This window comes from Artemia sp. Qi Xiang Cuo, chromosome 7 (assembly GCF_049724085.1).
Source record: "Artemia sp. Qi Xiang Cuo chromosome 7, ASM4972408v1, whole genome shotgun sequence".
Lineage (NCBI taxonomy): Eukaryota > Metazoa > Arthropoda > Branchiopoda > Anostraca > Artemiidae > Artemia > Artemia sp. Qi Xiang Cuo.
In genome coordinates this window covers 38355822-38382088 of record NC_142800.1, presented here as the reverse complement: position 1 = coordinate 38382088, position 26267 = coordinate 38355822, and the positions used below count along the sequence as shown (strand labels likewise).

Here is a 26267-nt window from a genome sequence, read left to right as displayed (position 1 = left end):
AAAAGTATAACTCAAAATAACATATATAGAATAATATATGCACATAACACGGAACAATTAATAAAAATTGCATATTATGAGTTGAGGCTCACCAAAACGATGGGCCAGGGGGCTCACCATTCCACAATCTATGAAATCAATCCTGAAATAACTGAAAATATAAAGTATTTTTGAGTATTTTAACGTCTTCCAAAAATCAAACAGTCCAATATTCTACTGCCCAATGAGTGTGTCTGATCTCCTTAATTAGGAACGTGAGATACAAGTAATGCTCTAGCTCGTATTGGAGGAGTCTCCAACCTCACCATCCCCCTCTCCTACTAAATGCGCTGAAGATTTGTTCCTTCTGCCAACTATGCCACCCCCCCCCCAAAAACTTTAATAAGGTAAGGTTTTGTATAGGAAGAACACATAGAAAATCTATTATAATTATCCAATTATAAGGTTAAAATACATACTACTCTGTGATAGATGCAAAATTGCTTTGACACACAAAATCCTATTAAGGTCAATTCCAAACAGCCGTGATCCCTTTGCGTCAGCAAGTGAAATGGTCAAAACACCCTTATTGGAGCTATTTTTTCAATCCATTCATTGTTGCCAATCGCTGTCCACAAGTTATGTACGCTGTCTTTTGTTCATATATAAGGTTTTTATCAAAGAGGTAATCGTATAGACTTTGAAAAATGCCTCATCCGATTTATAAATTGAAAGTTCTAGATCCGTTTTTTAAAGTCAAGAATAATCAGACAGTAAGCAACCCCCCCCCCCCATGCAATAAAAATTGAAAGTTTTTGCAATCAAAAACGAACAAAATTTAATTAAAAAAAACTTTCAGAAAAATAAGTTTTTAAAAGGAATTTAAAGACAATTTTAAATTTAAGCTCAGTAGATATTAACACAGTTTAAAATTAAAACTAAACACCACCATAAATTACTATTAAAGAATAAATGAAACCCAAAAAGGAACAGAAATTAAATAAACAATCATAGCAAAAACATACAACAATTAATAATATAAATGAATAAATATATCTTAAAGTGAGTAATGCTTGGATTGAATATAAAAATCAAGCTTAAAACGAAAAAGAATAGTTTGCTATTAAAGTATAAATGAAACTTAAAACGAACAGAAATTAAATAAACAATCAATGCGAATGAAAAATGCCTCATCCGATTTATAAATTGAAAGTTCTAGATCCGTTTTTTAAAGTCAAGAATAATCAGACAGTAAGCAACCCCCCCCCCCCCCATGCAATAAAAATTGAAAGTTTTTGCAATCAAAAACGAACAAAATTTAATTAAAAAAAACTTTGAGAAAAATAATTTTTTCAAAGGAAAGTAAAGGCCATTTTAAATTTAAGCTCAGGAGATAAAAATACCTGTTAAAATTCAAACTCAAAACGACCAGAAATTACTATTAAAGAATAAATGAAACCCAAAAAGGAACAGAAATTAAATAAACAATCATAGCAAAAACATACAACAAGTAATAATATAAATGAATAAATATATCTTAAAGTGAGTAATGCTTGGATTGAATATAAAAATCAAGCTTAAAACGAAAAAGAATTGTTTGCTATTAAAGTATAAATGAAACTTATAACGAACAGAAATTAAATAAACAATCAATGCGAACAAACATACAATATATATTAGTGTAAATGAATAAATAAATCTTAAAACAAGTGAAACTTATATTGAATATGCAAATCAAGTTTGAATCGAATAAAAATAACTACATACAAGAGTTTGGGTATCGCCTCATTGCAGAAGCCTAAAACCTACTGCGTCATCGCTTTACTGAAAATAAATTATATTACAAATATTTTTTTTTGTACTTATGTTGAAAATAAATATTAAAATTACGATTAAATTTTGAACTGATGAACTTTCAGCAACTAGAATCATTATACATAAAATATTCAGTTTAATTTATTAGTTCTTTACAAGATGGGTCAAGACGAATATAGTTTCACTACAAAGAAGAGTTTGGATACTGTCCCCTTCTTTAACTGCAAAAACCTAAAGCCTTCTGCGTCATTGGCGCTTCACTGAAAACGAATTTCTCTTATATTACAAATTTATTCTTTTCCAGTTCTTACAGCATTGAAAATGAAAATAAAAATTACAATGAAAAAAAAAATCTTGAACTGATGGATCTTTCAACAATTAATATAATTATATATCTAATATTCAATTTGATTTTGTTTATACTTTCCAAGACTGTTCAAGACTCATATAGTTTTCAGTAAGGCGCCAATGACGCAGTAGGTTTTAGGCTTCTGCAGTGCGGCGAGACCCAAACTCTTGTTTGTAGTTATTTTTATTCGATTCAAACTTGATTTGCATATTCAATTTAAGTTTCACTCGTTTTAAGATTCATTTACATTAATATAAATCGTATGTTTGTTCGCATTGATTGTTTATTTAATTTCTCTTCCTTTTAAGTTGCATTTATACTTTAATAGCAAACTATTCTTTTTCGTTTTAAGCTGGATTTTCATATTCAATCTAAGCATTACTCGCTTTTAAGCTATATTTATTCACTTATATTATTACTTGTTGTATGTTTTTTGCTATGTTTGTTTATTTAATTTTTGTTCGTTTTGGGTTTCATTTATTCTTTAATAGTAATTTCTGGTCGTTTTGAGTTTGAATTTTAACAGGTATTCATATATCCTGAGCTCATATTTAAAATGGCCTTTACTATTATTTGAAAAACTTATTTTTCGGAAAGTTTTTTTAATTAATATGAAACAATGGTTCATTTTGCAGGAAAACCTACATCCAGCGAAAATTCTTGAGACGAGTGATCTTGACGATGAAAAACTGAAGAAAATGTTCGACCTGATACACTCTAGTTTCTTACCGCCGAAGGTTAAAGAGCATGCATTTTTCCAAGTTCACAAAATACTGCCAACTGAAGAGAGAAAATACAGGATAGACCCCACCAAGTCGACTGGAATATGCAGAAGGTGTGGAAATCAAATTGAAACACTTGAACATTTAATTCTTGACTGCACAAGTGTTAAAAACAGAATTAGAAGAATTGAAACAACTGTTAGGTAGTGAAATACAAGAAAATGAGGAACTGGTCACCGCAGAAAAGGTTGTAGAATTAAAATTATGCACGGAAACCAACCAAGCGAAAAAACACGAAGATTTGGCATACATTTTCACACATTTCAGCTACTATGTTTGGAAAGCGAAAATGAAAGATACGAACACAACAGAGGTAATGAAAAAGGTAAGAGTTCAGTGGGATAGGCTAGTAAATATAAGGAAAAGCAAACAGAAAGAAGAAAAGTGAAGGTATAGGTAAAAGTGAGTTTTGTTTATATAGAAGAGTAAAAAAAATGGAAAAGTTTTTATAATTAAAAATTGAGATGTTGTTATTTAAAAAAGGAAAAAAAAGATAAAGAAAGAAGTATTATAAGTAGGATAGAGATAAAGTTTTAAAGAGATTTGAGAAGTATTGAAAGTAGGATAATGATAATGTTTTAATGAGGAGTGAGCAGCCAATAGGGAAATGAAAGATGAGTAATAAGGGTAAAGGAAATGAAGTAGAAAGATAATGAAAGATTCTACCTATTGGTTTTTGTTTGTAAAGGTGGAGTATTTCATTTCTTTCTTACTTTATTTATATATGTATATATATATATATATATATATATATATATATATATATATATATATATATATATATATATATATATATATATATATATATATATATATATATATATATATATATATATATATATATATATATATATTTATTTTTTTTATTCTTATTTTGGGGGACGGGGGTAAAAATGAATTATATATCGGGGGAAATAGAGGTTGACGAAAAAGATTATGAAAAGTTTAATTTAAGGTCGCGATGGAAGAGGTGCCCTAAGGGGGAAGGGCAGCCTGAGATATCGGATGAACCTAAAAGGTATAAGAAAATTGAAATGTAGTATACCTCTATTTTTATACCCTGGTATATTTTGGAATGCTCAATTTTTATATAATATTACTAAATTAAATTTTTTGAAGATGTTATTTTTATTAAGAAAAGAGTAGGTGGTATTAGATAAATTATGAGATATTTTTAAAGAAAATAGATAGATTCAAAAACCTTAAGGATAGATTCAAAAACCTTAAACGTCAAATTGAGAAGAAAACCCGCCAAGCACTAAAAGACATGATTACTGAAAAATGTCGGCAGTGTGAGGAGGACTCCCGTAGGGGTAACTCACACTTCATGTTCAAACGTGCTAGAGAGCTGACAAACCGCAAAGAAGCGAAGTGCCTCGATCTCTTAGATAAAAATGGACACAAAATCACTACTTGTGTCGGAATCCGAGATCGCTGGAAAGAACACTTCCAGGAAAAGCTTAATCTCACAGTAAACCCAGATCCTGAAGTGCTTCGAAAGTTCCCAGCACACAGAGATAAGGAACCACCCCCACCTCCCTTAAGGTGAGAAGTAGAAGCCACACTCAAATCCCTCAAGTCAAATAAGGCACCCGGAATAGACGGTATACAGGCAGAACTTCTAAAAGTGGAATCTGATATCGTCGTTGATCTGTACCACAAAATAATAAGAGCTGTATGGGAAATAAAATACTTCCCCGAGTCTTGGTCGAAATCTGTTATAGGGCTACTGCACAAGAAAGGATGTAAAAGTAACTACAACAACTACAGACCCATATCACTTACTTGCCAACCACCTAAACTCCTTACAAAAATTATCCTTCATCACATCAGAAACCTGACAAGACAAGTGGTCTCTGAAGATCAAGCTGGATTCCGTCAAATTCGATCCACCATAGACCAAATTTTTGTGATCAGACAGATTATGGAAAGATACCTGGAATTGGGGAAAGAGCTATACCAGCTGTTTATCGATTTCAAACAAGCTTTCGATCTAATTTGGCGAGATGGCCTATGGCACATCCTGGCACACTACGGTATTCCCACTGACATTATTGATATTATCAAGAGCATGTACGAGAAGTCGAGAAGCATGGTGCAGACCAGCAAAGGCTTTACTTAAGAATTCTCAACCTCTTCAGGAGTGCTGCAAGGATCCCTACTCTCCCCCACTCTGTTCTGCCTATTCCTGAATGCAGTACTGGCACTGGTGCCCAATGACACGGGAGCACTCATGAGTGGACACCTCTTTGACTTGCTTGCATACGCCGATGACATTAATCGCCTAAACGAACAACTAGAGGAACTGCAATCAAGCACTAACGATATTGATCATGCAGCTAGTTCCTTTGGGATGAAAATCAATGCTAACAAGACAAAAGCCATGAAGGTAACCCGACATACAGATACAGGCCTTAAACCCAGCAAAACTATGATCCAGGGGGAAGAGATCGAGTGGGTTGAACATTTCGTTTACCTAGGAAGTGAGCTGACGTCCACAAACGACTCCTCAAAAGACATTAAACGACGCCTCGCCCTTGCCTCAGCATGCTTCAAGTCATTGCGATCGATCTGGAAAAACAAACATCTGTCGCTGAAACTAAAAACATGCCTTTTTCGAGCTCTTGTGGTTCCAGTAGCAACGTACGGAGCAGAGACATGGACCTTGAAAGCAGAAGACAAACGCCGGTTGGCGGCCTTTGAAGCAAAATCCCTCAGGAAGCTTGCTGGCATCACCTACCTTGACCGAATATCAAACGAACGGCTATTGTCTTCGCTCAACTATTCCCAGACCATCATGCAGACCATCCAGCTTCAACAGCTTCGATGGTTTGGCCACGTTAAGCGGATGTTCCCAGCCCAACTTCCAAAAATTGCGATTGAAGGAAGGATTGATGGATCCCGTCCAAAAAGACGACCTTCCAAGCGCTGGAAGGAAAACTTTCCCAGTCACCCCCAGTCAGTACTCCTTCAGACTGCAGTGAATAGGGACTCATATAAGAAGCTTTTTCATAGTTCATTCAGAGAAGCCCCGAGTCGAAATTTGCTCAAGGATATCACATATCTTGCACATACTTCATCCCATTCCAAACAAAGCCGTGATCCTCCCGTGATTTCCACCGCAATGTTTGGTGCTCTTGTATTATTGTTACCAACTCTAATATCAACTTCTAATAGGATAAACATTCCACTCATCATCAGCACAAATATATCCAAATGAGTAAAGTCAAACTGTTCTCACTCCTTTGAATTCTATTCACAGACTAACAAAAAAACTATACCAAAAATCCTTTCCTCATATTCTCTGCAATCCTCACCCGCTAATATGTAACCAGCCCTCTGATTGGTTTAGAAGGAGACACGTGATTTGTTTTCCGTTATCGGATCAATAAAATTCCCCCACGGATTATGCAATCAATGTCTCGGAAATTTAGTTCCCCATAGTCGAGTCCTGAATCAATACATTCCCTCTAGCGTACACTTGGCCAAACAACAACAACAACAAATCAATACCTTATTAGACTAGATCGATAATCCTTGAATAAATTATGCCCCGTCAGTGTTAGACTCAATTGTAGATGGCAGCAGTGGTGTCGTACGGGAGTCGATAGGTCATCCCTACTGCCGAGATAAGACTAGTTTCGTTTTCAATCAATGTTTTAGTATTAAATGGGCAGACCTTTCCAGAAATTTAAAGAATAAAAACCACTGTTTGAAAGTCTTTTCACTTTGTGAATTTAGATAGCAAAAAGGGTTCCTTATTGAGACCAATTTTAGGACTTGGGTTCTAATTATTGGCTGCTGTAGTAAAAGTTGCCACAATAGCCCTATCAAAGAAAATACCAAACGTCTCTTAAGAAGTGTTTTTCGTAAAATTCTTAGGGAGTTTTCGGAAAATTGAAGGACATCACACATTTTAGTGGCAGATCCAAAATTTTACGGGGCTTTACGCTAGAAAAGCTCCTATTATAGAAAATTCTTCCAGTTTGTTAACCAGAAAATAAATAAAATGCATTTCTTACTGCTGAGTTTGTATAATCTTAGACCTTTTACGGCACAATTTCTAAAAGATATCTAAAACTTTTTTCTAAAAGGGAACTATAAGAAATAATACATTTTAGCTATATATTTCAAAGATTTCAGCCGCTAAATTTTACGTTTGATTTTCCAGGGCAACAGAATGGCTAACAGTATTAATATTAAATTATTTTATAATAATTTCTGGTCGTTTTGAGTTTGAGTTATTGTAGGCTTCCATTTCTACTGATCTTAAGTTTAATATGACCTTTACTTTTCTTTAAAAAAAACTTTCTTATTCGTAAAGTTTTCGTAGCATATATATATATATATATATATATATATATATATATATATATATATATATATATATATATATATATATATATATATATATATATATATATATATATATATATATATATATATATATATATATATATATATATATATATATATATATATATATATATATATATATATATATATATATATATATATATATATATATATATATATATATATATATATGAAACCAACTTGAGACTTCGAAACCTACTTTTAATTCCTAAAAACATCTAATAATAACATTGCACTACTAATTACCGATTTTCATATATGTATTGGAATAAATCAATTTAAAATTAGTTTCTTCAAAATTTAGTGTTCCAACGTTGAAGCCAAGTTTCGCGTTCAAGAGAAATCTGACTTGTATACCCGTGAAAAGATCTAATGTCGCTTATGTTTATATATTCTCTGGAGCACTCGCACTTCGGTCCGGGTTTTCATAATGGGTGAGATAGGGAAAGATCATACTGCTAATTATATATACAGTGTTTCAAACCAAGGACAATCAGAGCAAATGAGACAGTAGTTCTCCTCTCTCTTTATTTGTGGTATTTTTTTGTTCATTGTAAGTCTGATTTGCTAAATAACTCTAACTGCCTATATCAGGTGTTAGGTATCGTTTTTCTGGTAAATTTTGAATTTTTTCAGGAACAAAAATATTTAATTTAAGTTTCAGTTTCGCTTAATTTAAATATCTTCTATCAGACAAACCTAAACGTATGAATAACTTATAAAAGTGAAAAGCAGGACCAGTGTCGACTAAAAAAGTGTCAACATCATCTAGCGTTTGGTAATACTTGGCACTTATCACTATCTTAATTTTACAAGTTACATTAATTACACTTATTTTTAGAAAAGATGCCAAGTATTGTGATTCGCAATGATTGCCAGTAGTGCCAATTTTTACTCTTTTAAATTGCCCATAATCTTTGAGACAATTTTTATCTTTAACAGTTTTATGACAGAAAATTATATCAAACTTGAAACCATTTTTCTTGTATAATGCAGAAGTCTGACACAGCGTGACAACTAAGTGAGAAGAGCCTCTTAACTAAGTTTACCTTCATGTCACATACGCGTATCCCCTTTAAAAGAAAACAGAAAAAAAGCAATTTCTTTGAAAAGCTTAGAAATTACTTGGTCCCTATGGTAAAAATAGCATCATGACTGATAAAATAAGATATACTACTGCTCAAGGTATTTAATAAGAGACGAAACTACTTACACATCCATGTCTGAGGGGTCAATTCATTAAAGAAATCAGTCTGGTAAGATTTGTGTATAATATTTTGCTGAAAAACTTACTTTTCGGCAATTGCTCTGGGCTTAAACAAAAATCATGGCCGCATTGAGTGGCGATTGAGGTGGTCACAAGCAAGCATTAAAGCAGTTAAAGGACAAAATACAGAATAGATTTGAAAGCTGTGAAAAGGACGTGACTTTGGGTTAAAATGCCTTGAAGCTGTAATCAGCTGTTAGTCATAGTAGATTTATCGGTTGATTTCTCCTTGCAAACCATAAAGAAGTGTAAAAACTGTAGCAACAAAAAACATAATCAAAATAGTAAGTAAAAAGTAAAAATGTTATAAGCAAAAAGTAAAAATTTTATTTCTTTAAAAAGCTTAGAAATTGCTTGGTCTTGATCGTCAAAAAGGCCCTATGAATGATAAAATAAGTCCAGCTGACGGGTATTTAATAAAATACAAAACTACATACATGTCCGTTTCTGGAAGTCAATCCATCAAAGTAATCAGTTTTGTAAGATTTGTATATAATAGATAGCTGAAAATTTACCTTATGGCCATCCCTCTGGATTTAAACGAAAAGCATGTCCGCCGTGTGTGGCAATTGAGGTTGTCACAAGCAGCATTAAAGTAGATAAGTAACAAAAAACGAAATATATTTGTAAGCTGAGAAAAGGAAGTGAATTTGGGTTAAAATGTATTGAAGCTGCAATCAGCTGTTACTCGTAGTAGTTTTATGGGTTGATTTCTCTTTGCAAACACTAAAGAGGTGTAAAAAATATAGCAACAAAGGAACGACATATAAGGATCATGTGCCCTAATACACAAAGAGTGCTTTGAAAAGGGCGAGCTATTTCCCTTGTTCCAGTCGTGTTATTAACTCTTGCACAGTTTGCGAAGGCCCGATCTGATAGACTTTTGGTGGAGTCTTCTAATATACCTGTTTGAGTGTACTTGGTAGAGTATACCAAAAGACTTGGTAGAGTCTCCTAATATACCTGTTTGAATATACCTGTTTGAGTGTACCTGTTTGTAAAATACTAAAGAGAAATAAACTTAATGATAATTCTTTAAAATATTAGGAACACCCTAATGATTCCTGTTTATATTTCTCCTATATAAGAAAGAGGCCAAATTCAACAATTTTTATTTTTAACTTTTTAAATCCACAATGAAAAGTGAAAAGGTGAAATTCAGACGCAGGAAAAGATGGTATAACAAGTCCTAATTATTTAAAAAACCACGAGAAAAAATATCAAACGAGAAATAACAGAAGAAAATAACAAAAGAGAATAACAAAAGAGAAAATAACAAATGAGTATAACAGAAGAAAGGTCCACCTTCTGAACTGGCTTTTAATATAGTCAATTGAGTATAGTCGTAGTAGTGTTATCGGTTAATTTCTCCATGCAAACCATAAGGGGGTTTATAAAATATAGCAAAAAAACGACCTATAAGGATCTTGTGCCCTCATACACAAAAGGGTGCTTTAAAAAGGACGAGCTATTTCACTTGGACAGGGATCCAATCGTGTTATTAACCCTTGCACACTTTGTGAAGTCAGGATCTGCTTGGTTTTTGGTGGAGGTTTGCAGTCCAGTGTTTTAATATGGTTGTTTGAGTATACTTTAGAATGCCATAGAGAAATAAAATTTAATAATAAACTCCTTTAAATATTACGAAAAATCAGATGATACTGGTTTATATTTCTCTCCCATTAGAAAGAGTCCAAATTTAAGGTCAATTTTTTTCTTAATCCACACTGTAAGAGTGAAATTTAGACATAAGGAAAGATAAAATAACAAACCTTAAGTATTTACGAAACCATGACAAAGAATAAAAGACTAGGTCCACCATTGCACTAGAATCAGCGTGTCTGATGTCAAAAACTAATTTAATTAACAAATAATTGAGATTTAAAATCAATGGAGTTTTTTTCATACCCTAGCCATGTTTATTATGTCGTACCCAACAACACTAGGTTGAAAATTATATTTTTTTACTTCATAAAAAGCAGGATTTTTAAGCTTTTAGTCAATTTTCTTCTATTAAAGGATTTCAATAGGAAAAACAAGTGAGCATTATAACCCCTAGCTGAATGCAGTGGCTTCAATTCAGTACTAAATGTATAAAATTATGCCAGTTTGTCGTTCTGAATCAGGAAACCGTTTGTTCTACAATCATGTTTGCTATACCATAGTTTACCGGTATGGGTTAATACGAACAATGGAAGCCTGGTTAATTTACAGAAAGATCACGCTTAAAGGTACAGAAAGATCACGGTTGCGTGTTAAATGAACCCCTTCTTCAGGGGTTGTTTAAGGTCATGATTTATTTCAATCCACCCATGTACCTAAAGGTACAGAAAGATCACGGTTGCATGTTAAATTTCCCCTCCCCCCCCCAAAAAAAAAAAAAAATATATGCTTCCAATAACAAATACTACACGTAAACAGTTGTTAAATTTTGTAACTTAAATACCTTTCCCCAGGGGCTGTTTAAAATCATGATTTATTTCCATCAACTCATGTACGTAAAATTACAAAGGATCATATGCACCTGGTCTTAAAAATATAAATCCAGTGTCCAGATACAATAATCCAGATGGACCTTTCATGAATAAACTAATTATGAATTTGACTCTTGAAATAGCGATTTTTCTTTTCTGGAGTTTCTGTAGTTTCAGTAAAATGCTAGTTTTCATTAATTCCATATCCCTAACTTTTATCAAAAATGCTATCATAATATTTACAAATATCCTAAAGAGAGCCAAATGGCATGTAATATACAAAAGCTTGTTGAATGCCGCACCAATTTTGAGACCTTAGCAAAGAAGATTAGGATGGGCACTACCCAGGATAACAAGTAATGATCTTGTTATATATATATATATATATATATATATATATATATATATATATATATATATATATATATATATACATATATATACATATATATATATATATATATAAATATATTGACCTATTTCGTAGAAAAAGAAAAATATTACAATTTAAAATTGCTGGAAACGAAGTTTTCAGCAATATCCCTACCAATACATATCCCTAATACAAATCCATAATCCCTATACTTACAACTTACATATCCATAATCCCCAAACTTACATATCCATAATCCCTAAACTTACATATCCCTACCAATAGGCTTTTATCAAAAATATAATCAAAATATCCTGAAGAGAGGCAAGTTGCATTTAATATACAAAAGAAAAGCCGCACCAATCTTGAGACCCTAGAAAAGAAGATTTGGAGGGGCACAACCCAAAATAACAAGTAATGATGTTGTTAGTTTTACATTTCAATTGTCGTTTTTAATTTCATAAAGAAAAAATAATTCACCAGACAGATAAATTAAGCCCACGATGCTTCCTTTAATTATGAGGTAGGGCCAGTCTCTGAATATACTTTACATTCATACGTGTATACAACTAACGTTCGTCAGGTGGAAGGGGTTTGAAATTTCCCAGCCATAATTTTCAGAACATTCTTTTTAAAGGGTATTCTAAATGATCTTCAGAGGACCTTATTAAAAGGGGAGTTTAAAACCCTCACAACTAATGTTCATGCCTAAAATGATGTTTATGCCTAAATTTCCTTTGTTTATAGAGATTGTTTATAGAGAATACTAAACTCCATGTATAGGTAGGCTTTATTCGTAACTATATTATTGAATGGCTCTGCTTCTAAAGAAGAAGACTCAAACAAACTTACAACCAATTTAATTTCAAAAATGTCTACAAAAAGTAGATGCTAATCTGATTCTCGTTCTTGTGAAGTGAACATTAAGCGCTATTTTTATTCTATGTCTTTTTCAACGGGGTATTGCAAATATGTTTTTTGGTTTATACATCTGAGATGAATTTCCTGATTTACGTTCCAAGTAGTCTATACTGCTATATCCAGTGATTGTGTTTAAGTAGCGCCATCTATAACTCAAATCACGCGATATAAGTAGTCAATAGACCATGAGAAGAAAGCATGAAAACTAAGCAGTCAACTCGTAGTTCCTGAAAAGAAAACAGAAATAAAATAAAAACCCTTAAAATTTAACAAACCTTAGGAAAAAATTACTTGTACTAAAGATAAAAATACAAAAAGGCAACTGAGGATTTAAAGAAAATAAAATTATACAGGAACCGAAGGCCCAAGTTGCCGAGCATAGCAAGTGGGCTGAGTGGATTGTTTAGAAGTCAAGTTACGGCAAAGGCAGATCTTGTTCTTAATCAGGGGAGAGGGATGTAAATTTTGCAACCCCTTTCCGCACCATCAATAGTGTAAATATTACAATCTTTGTTTACATTGATAGTTGAATATATTTCATGGGGAAAGAATGGTACCCGTATGTATTTATTACATATATGTTGTTTATTAAAAGTTTTAGTTTTATCAACCTACAATTTATTTGCACTACTTTTGAAAGTTGTATTATATTAATGAATTAAAAAGAACTTTACTCTCTCAAATATAGCATAAAGCCTAAGCCTAGTAAATTGACTTTGGTTTAGGTGAATCGAATGTAAAGCGTAAAATTTGTGAAATATTCATATATATTTAGCCAATACAATTGTGAAACAATGCGTCGTAACAAACTGTAACAGAGGAGCGGCTCGGCCCAATAGTAACTGCATTTCTAAAAAATGAAATTATTGACACCAAGAGATATATCGAAAGAATTTCAAATTGGCGCTTTTATGGCGATTCCAAATATATGTGATTCATTATCAATAAATCAATCAATCAATTTATTTAAAAGAAAGAGAGGAAAAATTACAAGACTTTAGACCCTCCACAAAGGCTCTTTGGCCTGTGAGAGTGGGAGACTAAACATTACAATAAATAACAGCACTAAAAATCAAACAGAAAGACAAGAAGAAGAAAAAAAAGAAAGAAAAAAATAACTAACTAACAAGAACAAAAACTACCAAGCCAATCGAAATAAATGAATTAAACAAATTGAAAAGGAAAGATAGAGGAGAAAAAGCGAAGGGAGTTGGAGAACTAACTTTCTTGGCATAAGAGGTGGCCGGTTAGCACTTCCTTAAATTGTCCATAAGAATGACGTAGTCGAATTTTAACTGGTAAGGAATTCCTTATGGAGGCACAACATAAAACTGGATTAAAATCCAGTTGGTTTGGTTTTATGAATTAAAATATTTATGTCCTTTCTGAAAGAAAAAGAAACACAAGATTCCTTTCGTAATTCAGAATTTGAAAGATCTAATTGTTTGAAAAAGTTAGGGAGGATTCCATGAAAATACTTAAAAATGAAACAAGAGGAAAGAAAGATCTGTGTGGATTGACCACCCATTAAATTCATGCTATGCTGACCTGTCACCTTAGACACTAATTTAATTGCCCTGTTATATATTTTGAAAACAGGGAAGGTTAAAGAAGAGAATGTCGATAGCCATATTGTTGGACGGTAGTATATATAGGGTTGAATGAGAGAGTGAAAGAAGATCTTATTTATTGAACCAGCCAGACAATGACGGAGCTTCCAACAAACTCCTAGGTTTCTGGAGAGCTCGTGTTTCGCAAGAGTGCAGTGATGTTTGAAAGAAAGATTTTCGTCCAATAAAACTCTTGGAATCGAAAATGTCTATCAGAGGGACGAGTTATATCACCTTGAGTGGTACAAATAGTTTGAACTAAAGGACAAGAAGTACGTGATGTGGAAAAAATAAGTAGACCAGATTTAGCTAGATTTAAGGCAAGGTGATTTGCATTGAACCACGAAAAGGTTCTTTCTAGAATAGAATACACTTTCTTGATAAGGGAAGAATCCTTAATTTCTGAACACCCATGAGTACTATCATGTGCAAATGCAAATGGTAGTAGGTCTTGAGCTGCCTCACTAGGTGGAACAAAATTGTGATCACAAATACTACAGCAACTTCATTTAGTTTGTTCAAACACAGCAATAAAAAGATCATAGATGAATATAAGGAATAAAACTGGTCCTATGATAGATCTTTGAGGGACATCATAACCAACACGGAATTGATCTTGAGCTTAAGGTCAATACTGATTGACTTTTCAGATAAATAAGTTTCAAACCAATTATAACTGTTTTCCTCCTATCCCTCTGTTTTCCCGTTTTGAGAATAGGATAGTATATGACATGCTGCCAAACACTTTTCTGGCATCAAGGAAAATTGCAGCTGGAATTCTGCCCTCATCAAGTGCCTTGTGAATAAACTTCAGCAAGGCCAGAAAAGCATGTTCTGTTGAGTGTTTAGGGCGAAGTCCAAATTGATTTTAATGGAATTTTTTTTTTTTTTATCATGATAAAAAAGAAATTGGCTGATAATTAGAAGGATCGTCTCTAGAGCCACCCTTATGGAGAACTACTAATTTGGCCATTTTTAGGGCATTAGGAAAATTTCCATTCAAAAATGATAAGGTCAAAAGAATGGTGAGAGGAGATAGAATAGAGAGTAATATAAACTTCTCTAGATGAACTACAGGCTGATAAAAGAGAAATTGGCTGATAATTAGAAAGATCATCTCTAGGACCACTTTTATGGAGAAAGACTAATTTGGCCGATTTTAGGGCACTAGGAAATGTTCCATTCAAAAATGATAAGGTCACAAGAATGGTGAGAAAATATTGAATAGAGAGTAATATAAACTTATAAAAGCCTTGGGAGGAATTCGGTCAGGTCCACACGAAGAAGATTCTATTAGCTCAAAGACGATTCTCTGGACTTTAAACACGGAAACAGGATCCAAAGCATTTTAATTGAATTGCTTTTGTTTTGGATGCGAGTAAGTTTTAACTCACTCGGGAATCCGTGTGATGCCCTTGATCAACCCTCAAGTTCTTAAAAAATAGTTCTCATTAAAATTCAACCGTCTTTGGGTTTGAGCAGTCTTAGTTAAAAAATTTTGACAAAAAGTCAAGCTTAAGCGTAAAGAGCGAGAATAATTTCCGTTCATTTTAAGTTTTAATGTCAGTCTTTATTTTCATTAAATAAAAAAAAAAAGTTTTTTTTAACTGAAAGTAAGGAGCGACATTAAAACTTAAAACAAACAGAAATTATTCCATATATGAAAGGGGCTGTCCCCTCCTCAACGCCTCGGTCTTTACGCAAAAGTTTTTTATTGTTTAAAAATAGAGTTGTGAGAAAGTCAAACTTTAGCGTAAAGAGCAAGGCGTTGAGGAGGGGACAGCCCCTTTCATATGCGGAATAATTTCTGTTCGTTTTAAGTTTTAATGTCGCTCCTTACTTTCAGTTAAAAAAACTTGTTTTTTTTATGTTTAATTTTTTAACTTTTTTTAATAAATGCAGGTTTTGATATTGGCTCACAGTACATGAATAATTAAAACAAAATTTTCATATTATTTTAAAGTTTCAGTTTACCGTCAAAAGTGACCAGAGTCATCAAAAGTAACATCACCAGATACTGTTAAATGGTCTAATTCCAGGACATCAGGAATTGTCTCAAACCGGTGAAGGAATTTGGCCACCTAAAAATTATTACAACAATAAGAATTATATAAAACTAAGCATATTTACCATCACGAAGAGCAATCACGCAATCACGAAGAAGTGTTTTTATAAATGTTTTAGTCTTAAATCTTAATGAGCTTAGTCTTAAATTTAATCTAACTATTCTCAAATGACCATCTTCAAGCTTAATTCAACGAACTCGTTATAAGCTGACAATTAAAATGAGCTTACAAGAGGTTAGGAATTTTTTCCTCAATATATATTAGAATGCAGATTCCAAAACAAAATAAAGATATAAATAAAATGCAGATATAAAGATTCAATAGGGTTCTCATAATTTTTTGAAAATAAAATTATGGTTTTGATATCCTGTCTTAGAAGGAACTAAGATAATCGACAAATTCAACTACCCCCCCCCCAAAAAAAAATTTTTTTTTTTTAAATATCTATGCAGAAATACTATTCAACTGTATGCCAGAATATTTACGAAGTGAATGTCATTAAATTTTTTATAATTAATTATGCAAGAGAATTATGAAATACACTCATTCAGTGAGAATTATGAAATACACTCATTCAGTGAATCGATTTGAAATACAAGAGAGTATTAAATACGAATACGTATTGAATACGAAGGTTTTAGACTTTTACAGTGAGAGAAGGGGGTGATACCCAAACTCTTGTTTGCAGTGATTTTTTTTCGTTTCAAGCTTGATTTGCATATTCAATCTAAGCACTACTCGCTTTAAGATCAGTTTATTCATTTGTATTATTACTTGTTGAAAAATTTTGGAGAGTTTTTTTTAATTAATTTTTCTTCGTTTTTGATTGCAAAAAGTTTTAAGTTTTTAAAAATTCCTTGTTTCAAAATAAAACTTTAAAAAAAATCAAATGTTCATCAAATTATCAAAACTGGTATGAAAGTAACTATATCAAAGTGAAAAAATGGGTTTGTGTCAACCTTGGAGTTTTTATTATCTGATGTTTGAACTATTTTTACCAAAATGGCTATCTCAAAATTTTTATCGGATAGGTTTGGGAAAAAAGGACACGGGGGGGGGGCGGCTAATTAATATTCGGTCTCTTTTGACTCTTTAAAAGTGAACTAGAACTTTCTATTTTTAATCAAATGAGCCCTCTCTGAAGTTTATACGAGCATCCCTTCAATAAGAACCATATATATCCCCAGAGTATAACTTACAACGCCTGTCCCTGGGTCCTGGGGGGTTGTGTTAACCCACAGTTTTAATAACTGATGGTTGAAATATTTTTCACGAAATGGTAACCTCAAATTTTATTGGATGGGTTTATCTATCCGATAAGCCCAAAGAGATTGAGGGCGGGAGGGGCTAGTTGCCTCCGGTCTTTTTTCACTCTAAGGAAATGAACTACAACTTTTAATTTCCATTCAAATGAACCCTCTCTTAAGTTTATACGAGCATCCCTTTCATAAGAACCACATACGGCCCCAGGACAGAGCTTACAATGCCTGCCCCCCAGACCCTGGGGGGTTGTGTCGAAACCGGAGTTTTTGTTATCTGACCCCTGAACTATTTAAAAAAAAAATGGCTCTCTCAAAGTTCTTATCGGATGGGTTTGAGGAAAACAGGGCGTGGAAAGGGGGACTCGTTGCCCTTCAATCTCTTTTGACTCTTAAAAAGTGAACGAGAACTTTCAATTTCCAATCATATGAGCCCTCCCCGAACTTTATACGAGCATACCTTCTATAAGAACCATATATGCCCCCAGAGGAATACTTATAATGCCTTCCCCAAGCCCTGGGGGGGATTTGTTTTGACAAAGGAGCTTTTCTTCTCTGACCTTTGAACCATTTTTAACGAAATGGCAATACGTAAAGGAGTTTTGTTATATGATCTTTGAACTATTTTTTAACAAAATGGTTACCTCATATTTTTTATCAGATGTATTTGGGGAAAAGGGCTTGGGGAGGGGGGCTAGTTTCCATACGATCACTTTTTACTCTTACAAAGGGCACTAGAACTCTCGATTTCCAATCGAATGAGCCCCCTTTGAAGCTTATACGATGACCCCTTCTATATGAAGTTCCTATAGGAAAAAAAAATAAATGGAGTGTGGAGGAAGGCTAGCTGCCCTCCAATCACTTTTGACTTTTAAAAAGTGAATTAAAACTTTCAAATGAGCCCCATATGAAGTTTATACGAGCATCCCTTCCATAACAACCATATATGACCCCAGGGCATAACCTACAACGCCTACCCTCGGGCCCTGGGAAGCTGTGTCGACACCGGAGTTTTTTGTTATCTGAACTTTTAAATATTTTTAACAAAATTTCTATCTCAAAATTTTTATCTGATGCATTTAGGGTGTTGGGGGGGGGGGGGAGGGCTAGTTGCCCTCCGATTTGATTTTCAAATCAAATAAGCCCTCTCCGAAGCTTATACGAGCATCTCTTTCATAAGAACTATATATGCCCCTAGAACATTACTCATAACGCCTGCCTCCGGGCCCTGGGGGATTGCGTCGACAGAGGAATTTTTCTTATCTGAGCTTTGAATTATTTTTAATGAAATGGCTATTATAAAAATTTTATCGGATGGGCTTGGGGAAAAAAGAGTGTGCGGGGGGGGGGAACTAGTTGCCCTCGGATATCTTTTGACTCTTAAAAATTGAATTATAACTTTCAATTTCCAATCAAATGAGCCCTCTCTGAAGTTTATACGAGCATGCCTTTCATAAGAACTATATACGCCCCCAGGACAACACTTACGACGCCTATCCCCAGGGCCCTGGGGGGAGTTTTGTTATCTAATTTTTGAACAATTTCCGAAAAATTGGCTTTCTCAAAATTTGTAGCAGATGGGTTTGGGAAAAAAGGGCAAGGGGGGGGCTATTTTCCCTTAACTCTCTTGACTCTTATAAAGTGAACTAGAACTTTCAACTTCCAATCAAATGAGCCCTCTATGAAGTTTATACGAGCATCCCTTTCATAGGAACCATAAGTAGAAGTGACCCTAAAGCCCCCGTACGAACACATGTGCTGCCATCTACAAATTTTTTTACATAATTTATTCAAGGATTATCGATCGAGTCTAATGGGGGTGTCAAGGTCAATCGATCTGTTGTTGTTTGGCCACGTGCGACTGACATGAGGGGTGATTTACATAATCGATGGGGGAATTATTGATTCACGAAGGGGGAATTAAGAAACATTAAGGCTTCTTTAATCTTAGGTCTGTTGGATAAACGTTAATTCGTTCAGAGAGACATATTAATATACTATTTTTAAATAGTGCTTCACGAAGGGGGAATTAAGAAACATTAAGGCTTCTTTAATCTTAGGTCTGAGGGATAAACGTTCTTTAGGTCAGAGAGAAAAATTAATATTCTATTTTTAAATAGGGCTTAAATTGATCTATAGTGTCATGAATTATAAATGACATCACTTGTTATCTTGTAATTATGTGGGAGTCTAAAGAGATATAAATTATATTTTTAAATACGAATTCACGGAGCTTTAAGTCGGAGAGATAAATTGATATTCTAACGAAACCATAATAGTTTAGCTAGGAAAATTTATGAGATGAAGAGATTAACGTAGGAAAGGGTTTCCTAGAAATTTGAAATGTGAAAGCACTGAGATGCCAAACAAAAGAAACACGATGAAATTACTTTTAGGGATTATTTGGGCGAAACGGTTTTAGACAGCTTATGGAATTATTTCGGCGAAACCGTCAGAGATGTTGATTTAAAAGATGATTTAAAAGATGATTTTTGAGTGTGGTCGTTATAATACACAAGTTCCATTGAACAGTGTTGTGAGTTCCCCTACCACAACCCCAAAGAGCCCCGATCGCCCTACCCCGATCCAAAGGGTTCCAATCCCCATACCCCAATCCAGAAGGACCCCCCGGTCCCCAAAGGTCCCCAGGGCTCCCACCCGGCCCCCAGACCCTCAAAGGCCCACCCCGGGCCCCCCAAAGGCACATCGAGCTCCCAAAAGACCAACGGGGTCCCAAAGGCCTTCACCCGGTCACCAAATGTCCCCCAGGCTCTCAACCAGCCTCCAGGACCCCCAAAGGCCCTCCACCGGCCCCCAAAGGTCCCCCAGGCTCCCAAAGGGCCCCCCCAACCCTCCCCTCCCTCTCCCTCTCCTCCCCACTCCTCACCGTCATCTCCCCCTCCCCCCAACCCCCTCCCACCTCCCCCTCCCCTCCTCCCCTCCCCTTCCCTCCTCCTCCCCTCCCCTCCTCCCCCTCCTCCCCCTACCCATTTTTTTAATATTTTTTGTGCATTGAGACACTGAAGGGACACCCTCCCCCAAGGGTCCCCCCAATACCCACCCCGGGCCCTCCCAACAGTCCCCGCTCCATTTTTTAATGCATTTTTATGGCGTTATTATATATTTTTTGAAAAAGTTACATTCATAATGTCATTCCTAAACCCATTTTTCAACCTCGAAGAGACCCCACCCCAATTTGTAAATACTTTCTTGAATTTTCTAACATGGTATTTTTTAACTTTTTACGTTCCAACCTTTCTCAAAGAGTTAAATTTAAAGTTCTTTTCCAAATATTTTCCCGGAACAAGAAAAGTCCCAAGACATAAAAAATTTAAAGTTCAGTTCTAAATTTTTCCGTAGAAGATAGGAAAAGTTATACTATGATTGTGATTATTTTCTATGAAGATAAAAAGTTTCACTTTAATTCTAAATTTTCTTAAATTCAGTTCTGACCTTTCTCAAAGAGATGAAAAAATGTTCAGTTCTGTTCCAAATATTTCCCCGGAAGAAGAACATTTCAAATTCGATTCTGAATTTTCTTAATGAAAATGAAATAAGTTATTGATCAATTCTATTTCCCCAAAATAATATAAAAAGTTTCCACTTCAGTTCAGATTTTTCTCAAAGAGATGAAAAAATTTAAATACTGTTTCAAATTTTTCTATAGAAGATAGAAAAGTTCAACTTCGATTCTGAATTTTCTCAATGAAAATGAAATAAGCTATTGATCAATTCTATTTTCCCAAAATAATATAAAAATTTTCCACTTCAGTTCAGATTTTTCTCAAAGAGATAAAAATTTAAAATACTGTTCCAAATTTTTCATAGAAGATAGAAAAGTTCAAGTTCTTTTCTGAATTTTACCAAAGAACACGATTCAATCCTAATTTCTCAAGAGAAAATAAAAAGCTTCCACTTCAGTTTTAAGTTCACCAAGACATAAAAAATTTAAAGTTCACTTCTAAATTTTTCCGTAGAAGAAAGGAAAAGTTATAATAAGATTGTGATTATTTTCAATGAAGATAAACAGTTTCACTTTACTTATAAATTTTCTTATATTCAGTTCCGATTTTTCTCAAAGAGATGAAAAATTCAAAGTTATGTTCCAAATTTTTCATAGAAGATAGGAAAAGTTATGCTTTGATTGTGAATATTTTTCATGAAGATATGGAGCTCCACTTTAATTCTGAGTTTTCTTGAAGAAGTGCAAAATGTTCAAGTTCTCTTCTGAATTTTCTTAAAGAAGAGAAAAAAGTTAGCTTCAATTCTGAAATTTACCAATGAAAATGAAAAAGCTTCCATTTCAATTCATAATTTCTCAAAGACATAAAAAATTTAAAGTTCAGTTCTAAATTTTTCCGTAGAAAATAGGAATGGTTATACTATGATTGTGTTTATTTTCCATGAAGATCAAAAGTTTCACTTTATTTCTAATTTTTCTTAAATTCAGTTCCTATTATTCTCAAAGAGATGACAAATTTAAAGTTCTGTTCCAAATTTTTCATAGAAGATAGAAAAAGTTATACATTGATTGTGAATATTCGAAATGAAGATAAGGAGATCCACTTTAATTCTGAGTTTTCTCGAAGAAGTGCAAAATGTTCAAGTTCTCTTCTCAATTTTCTTAAAGAAGAGAAAAAAGTTAGCTCAATTCTAAATTTTACCAATGAAAATGAAAAAAGCTTCCACTTCAGTTCTTAATTTCTCATAGACATAAAAAATTTAAAGTTCAGTTCTAAATTTTTCCATAGAAGATAGGAAGAGTTATACTATGATTGTGATTATTTTCCAGTGAAGATAAAAAGTTTCACTTTAATTCTAATTTTCTTAAATTCAGTTCTGATTTTTCTCAAAGAGATGAAAAATTTAAAGTTCTGTTCCAAATTTTTCATGGAAGATAGAAAAAGTTATACATTGATTGTGAATATTCGATATGAAGATAAGGAGCTCCACTGTAATTCTGAGTTTTATCGAAGAATTGCAAAATGTTCAAGTTCTCTTCTGAATTTTCTTAAAGAAGAGAAAAAAGTTAGCTCAATTCTGAACTTTACCAATGAAAATGAAAAAAGCTTCCACTTCAGTTCTTATTTTCTCAAAGACATAAAAAATTTAAATTTCAGTTCTAAATTTTTCCGTAGAAGATAGGAAAAGTTATACTATGAATGTGATTATTTTCCAGTGAAGATAAAAAGTTTCACTTTAATTCTAAATTTTCTTAAATTCAAGTCCGATTTTTCTCAAAGAGATGAAAAAATTTAAAGTTCTGTTCCAAATTTTTCATAGAAGATAGAAAAAGTTATATATTGATCGTGAATATTCACCATGAAGATAAAAAGTTCCACTTTAATTCTAAATTTTCTCAATGAAGTGCAAAATGTTGAAGTTCTTTTCTATTTTTTCCAAGAAAATAAATAGGTTCCACGTCAGTTATGTTTTTTTTCTCAGAGACATGAAAAATTTATAGTTCCGTTCAAATTTTAAATTAAATTTTAGCTACTTTGTCTTATGGATTTACCCCTCAAATTTTTAAATTAGAAAATGTGTGACTCGTTCTATTATTAAAGACAATCGTTCAAACTCGTTCATCTAACTTCCAAAACAATAGGTTAGATTAGGTTAGGTATAAATAAATATTAATAAATAAATATAAACATTTTTACATGTTTAAGTTAGGTTAGGTTATGTTAACTATTTATGAGCGCTCATGATAACTTAACCTAACCTTTTCCGGCGAGTATGGTTAGGTTAGGTTAGGCTAGATTAAGTTAGGTTAGATTAGGTTAGGCTAAGTTAGATTAGGTTGGGTTAGCCTGCCTACGCTTCACTTAGGTTAGGTTAGGTGAGAGACAGGCAAAACGTTAGGTGTATGGCTAGGTTAGGTTAGGCTAGATTAGGTTAGGTTAGGTTATGTTAGTATAGGCTAGGTTAGCCTACGTACGTGCACGTACGTAGGCTAACCTGGTTAGGTTAGGTAAGGCTAGATTAAGTTAGGTTAGGTTAAGTTATGTTAGGCTAGGTTCTCTATCTCCATATCTTAATGAAGAATGTTCACAATCAAGTATAACTTTTCATATCTTCTATGAAAAATTTGGAACAGAACTTTATATTTTTTCATCTCTTTGAGAAAAATCTGAACTGAATTTAAGAAAATTTAGAATTAAAGTGAAACTTTTTTTCTTCCTTGAAAATAATCAAAATCATAGTATAACCTTTCATATCTTCTACAGAAAAATTTAGAACTGAACTTTAAATTTTTTATGTCTTGGTGAACTTAAAACTGAAGTGGAAGCTTTTTTTTTTTCTGGAGAAATTAGAATTGATTTATGTTCTTTGGTAAAATTCAGAAGAGAACTTGAATATTCACGATCAAAGTATAACTTTTCCTATCTTCTATGAAAAATACGGAACAGAACTTTAAATTTTTTCATCTCTTTGTGAAAAGTCGGAACTGAATTTAAGAAAATTTAGAATTAAAGTAAAACTTTTTATCTTCATTGAAAATAATCATAATCATAGTATAACTTTTCCTATCTTCTACGGAAAAATTTAGAAGTGAACTTTAGATTTTTTATGTCTTGATGAACTTAAAACTGAAGTGGAATCTTTTTATTTTCTCTGGAGAAATTGGAATTGAATTTTGTTCTGTGGTAAAATTCAGAAGAGAACTTGAACTTTTCTATCTTCCATGCAAAATTTGGAACAGTATTTTAAATTTTTTCATCTCTTTGAGAAAAATCTAAACTGAAGTGGAAAATTTTTAAATATTATTTTGGAAAAATAGAATTGATCAATAACCTATATCATTTTCATCGAGAAAATTCAGAATCGAAGTTGAACTTTTCTTCTTCCAGGAAAATATTTGGAACAGAACTTTAAATTTTTTCATCTTTTTGAGAAAAGTCGGAACTGAATTTAAGAAAATTTAGAATTAAAGTGAAACTTTTTATCTTCATGGAAAATAATCACAATCATAGGTATAACTCTTCCTATCTTCTACGGAAAAATTTGGAACTGAACTTTAAATTTTTTATGTCTTGGTGAACTTAAAACTGAAGCGGCAGCTTTTTATTTTTTCTGGAGAAATTAGAATTGAATTGTGTTCGTTGGTAAAATCTAGAAGAGAGCTTGAATTTTTCTATCTTCAATAAAAAAATTGGAATATTATTTTAAATTTTTTATCTCTTCGAGAAAAATTTGAATTGAAGTGGAAAATTTTTATATTATTTTGGGAAAATAGAAATGATAAATAATTTATTTTATTTTCATTGGGAAAATTCAGAATCGAAGTTGAATTTTTCTTCTTCTATGAAAAATTTAGAACAGTATTTTAAATTTTTTCATCTCTTTGAGAAAAATCTGAACTGAAGTGGAAACTTTTTATATTATTTTGGGAAAATAGAATTGATCAATAACTTATTTCCTTTTCACTGAGAAAATTCAGAATCGAAGTTGAACTTTTCTTCTTCCGGGAAAATATTTGGAACAGAACTTTAAATTTTTTCATCTCTTTGAGAAAAGTCGGAACTGAATTTAAGAAAATTTAGAATTAAAGTGGAACTTTTTATCTTCATGAAAAATAATTACAATCATAGTATAACTTTTCCTATCTTCTATAGAAAAATTTTGAACTGAACTTTAAATTTTTTATGTCTTGGTGAACTTAAAACTGAAGTGGAAGCTTTTTATTTTCTATAGTGAAATTAGATTTTAATTTTGTTCTTTGGTAAAATTCAGAAGAGAGCTTGAACTTTTCTATCTTCTTTGAAAAATTTGGAACATTATTTAAAATTTTTTCATCTGTTTGAGAAAAATATGAACTGAAGTGGAAAATTTTTATATTATTTTGGAAAAATAGAATTATTCAATAACTTATTTCTTTTCATTGAGAAAATTCAGAATAGAAGTTGAACTTTTCTTCACTTCATTGAGAAAATTTAAAATTGAAGTAGAACTTTTTATCTTCATAGCATATATTCGCAACTATGTTATAGCTTTTTCTATCTACTACGGAAAAATTTAGAGCAGAACTTTAAGTTTCTTTATGTCTTGTTGAACTTCTGAAAGAAAAGATGTTATCACAATAAAAAATGTTACTTCTACGATAAAATTTGGTATCTTTGGTAGAAAACTTGCTAGTTCGAACAGAAAATGTGTTATCACTGATAAAAAATATTATTTCTAAGAGAAGTTTGTGTGTGTTTGGTAAAATTATGTTAGTATTAAGGTAAAATGTCGTTACTTTGATGAGAAGGTTTGTTAGTGTTAAGCAGAAGCTGCTAATTTTGACAGAAAAGTTGTTATCACAGTCAAAAAAATGTTACTTCTAAGAAAAAATTTGGTATCTTTGGTAGAAAACTTGCTAGTTCGAACCGAGAAAGTGTTATCATTGATGAAAAATATTATTTCTAAGAGAAATTTGTGTGTGTTCAGTAAAAGTATGAAGTCTAAGCTAAGACTCTAGGCTAAAACTCTAAACTCTTAACTATTACTAAACTAAACTTCAACTCTAACTAAAACTCTAAGCTAAGACTCTAAGCTAAAACTCTAAACTCTTAACAAAAAAGAAACTAAACTTCAGCTCTAACTAAAATTCCAAGTTAAGACTCTAAGCTAAAAACTCTAAACTCTTAATTAAAACTAAACTAAACTTGAACTCTAACAAAAACTCTAAGCTATGACTCTAAGCTAAAACTCTAAACTCTTAACTAAAGCTAAAGTAAACTTCAACTCTAACTAAAACTTTAAGCTAAGACTCTAAGCTAAAAACTCTAAACTCTTAACTTTAACTAGACTAAACTAGAACTCTAACAAAACTCTAAGCTAAGACTCTAAGCTAAAACTCTAAACTCTTAACTATAACTAAACTAAACTTCAACTCTAACTAAAACTCTAAGCTAAGACTCTAAGGTAAAACTCTTAACTAAAACTAACCTAACCCAACCTCTGCTGTGTGTCAGGATGAGTGTTTGCTTGTCTGTGGAGATTTTGAGAAAAA

General features: G+C 32.6%; 1 long non-coding RNA gene across 1 annotated transcript; it reads right to left on the bottom strand.

Annotated features, from left to right (window-relative positions):
- Positions 1-12259: 12259 nt before the first annotated feature.
- On the bottom strand, positions 12260-16118 carry LOC148950247 (uncharacterized). Its single transcript, XR_016141959.1, has 2 exons — positions 15922-16118; positions 12260-12564 (listed from the first exon to the last, which is right to left on the bottom strand). It is a non-coding gene; the product is annotated as an uncharacterized LOC148950247 (long non-coding RNA).
- Positions 16119-26267: the final 10149 nt, after the last annotated feature.